The sequence below is a fragment of the Lepidochelys kempii genome, chromosome 5 (assembly GCF_965140285.1).
Source record: "Lepidochelys kempii isolate rLepKem1 chromosome 5, rLepKem1.hap1, whole genome shotgun sequence".
Lineage (NCBI taxonomy): Eukaryota > Metazoa > Chordata > Testudines > Cheloniidae > Lepidochelys > Lepidochelys kempii.
Genome location: NC_136384.1, coordinates 109930681 through 109933278, shown reverse-complemented (window position 1 = coordinate 109933278; position 2598 = coordinate 109930681).

Below are 2598 nucleotides of genomic sequence, written 5' to 3'. Positions count from 1 at the left end.
ACAGAATCAAATGAAAATAAGTTTATAATGAATGCTGAATTGCAATACTAATTTTCTTTTGGGGCGTGTGCTCTTTAAAGAGTTTTTTATAGTGCACATAGGAGTTTAAAATATGATAATTGCCTTGTGGGATATATACATCTATTTGGCTCAGTATAGTATATGGAACTGTTAACTCTGGCTATATTAGAATAATGTTGTAACGTGTTTGTGTCCCTTTTTATTTTATTTACCTAAGAAAGCATAAATATGATACTCTAGACATAATAGCTGAACTCATTTTGAATGGCTTACCAACTTTAATTAACAACTAAATTGTGAGCTCCTTTACAGACAAAAACAAATTCTTTAACCCTTTCAAATGCCAAGAAATATTTGATGTTTTCACTTTTAAAATAACTCGGCTTTTGAACCCTTTTGAAGACACTTTGCCTGCAACTGAAATATGTCTAGTCAGTTTTTTAGTCAGAAATATCCACTCTGTGCTAAATTTGTACAGCTATGAACAACTACACAAGGCACAAGGTTGTAGAGAATAAGTCCTATAATTCAAGTTTCTAAGAGATGACAGATTTCAGAAGACTACTTCCAAAGACTGAGAAAGCGGTAATGTTCTCTAGAGCAGTGGTTCTCAGCCTATTTATCATTGTGGACTGCATATGCAGGTTGAGAACCACAGTGCCCCTCACGTAAACTCCCCCACAAACCCCTGTGCCCAGCACCCTCCACCCAGAGACCTGTGCACAGAGTGGGGCCAGGAGTGAAGAGCCCGGCAGGGGGCAGGGCTGCGGGTCAGCCAGGACCCTGTCCCCCAACCCCACTGCAACCCTGGACCCCACCGTGCAAAGGCCAGCCAGCAGCCTGAACCCCGAGCCTGTTGGGTGGGGCGGGGCGGTAGCCCGGACCCTGCTGCGTGGAGCTGCCAGCAGTCCGGAGCCCACCATGTGTCAGGGCAGCCCGGAGCCCGGAACCTTTAGCACACAGCTGAGCTGGACCCCAGCTGTGTGCTAATTGGGTTGCATGCGGGCTGCGAGTTGAGAACCGCTTTTCTAGGGACCCCAAAAACATGATGTCAAAACTAAGAAGTGAACTTAGTAAATCAGATATGGAAGACAAATGTAGTTATATGATTAAGTAGAAAAAAGGTTTAGCCAAGGAAATTCCCCATGAATATTGAACCCTTACATAGTGTACGACAACATAATCTTTCATATGTGATTTTGTGTTACTTCCTTTAAAAAAAATCTATGACAATAGCTTGAATTAGTGTTGGGGAGGGAGGAATAAAAAGTACCTTTATCCATGTATGGTGGGAATGACCCAAAGCACAAAAATAAAACCTAAGAATGGATATAACAGAATTGAATATTATAGGCAGGGCTGATAACTCCACCAACTATGATGGCCTGACACTTCCAATTATAAGACTCTGTTTCCAATTGCTTATAGATTTGTCACATTTTAACAATTTGGGTGTTTGCCTCTGGCTGAATTATTAATTATTATTATTATTATTATTTCAGCCAAACAGGTCAGCCATTTTGAAAGAATGGGCTATGAAAATACACTGTTTTGTCCATGTTAAAAAACTTTGGTGACATTTGTTGTTTAGGGGCCACTTCTACCCCCATGTTTGGAGAAGGGACTTGAAATTTGGCAGAGAGATAGCCTTTGCATCAGGGATGTGCCTTTTGCTGTCTCCGGGAAAATCCATCCAAATTTGGCCATATTATAAGCCTATGTATCTTGCAGTTTGCACATGCTTAGTAAAGACTTCCTAGAGTCTAAGAGCTAAAAATCCCAGAAAATGGTGTTGTATGAGAGAAGGACTTTCCTGCAGTTGTAGTTCTGGGCTGCTGTGGACCTGGCTGGATCTGGGCACCAGAACTGAGAACAGGGATCCTTTCTCTCCTGCGCTGTCAGTGCTTCCACAGCTGGGCCAAGGCAGCATGGAGGAGGAAACTGCCTGATTCAAAATTCCAGAGGAGATGAAAGTTGGAGGTAGGGGATTAGATTGGGATAAGGAATCTGGGACATGGGTGACTGGAATTGGGAGGCTTGTAGTGGGGAGAGGAAAGCTGGGACTGGGAGGGGCAAGAATTGGACTGGCTGGCCCAGCAAGGAGACTATATTAAGTTATATGTTCAAAAAGGCCAAATTAAGGTTTCACAGGCAACCTTAAATTCTGACATTTCCTAGCTTTTCAGTGCTTGATTTTGCAACCTTAATGTTCTTTTGTTTGTATGACGATCGAGGGTGTTTTCCAGGGGTGAAAGTAACTTAAAGGATTTACTGGTACACCGGAGTCCTGAGCAGGGGGCATGGCCTCAACCAGAAGAGGCGGGGCCTTTAAATACCCATGCCCTTTAAATCAAGATTTAAAGGCCGCAGGGCTCCAGCTGTGGTAGCGGCAGCTGGGAGCCCCGGGCCCTTTAAATCACTCCCAGAGCAACCAGCTGCAGAGGCGGCTGGGAGCCCCGGGACTCAAGTGCAATTTAAAGGGCTCGGAGCTCCAGCCACCACTACTGCAGCAGAACCCTGGGCCCTTTAAATTGCCAACGGAGCCCCAGGGGCTCCCAGCTGCCGCTGCTACCCCAG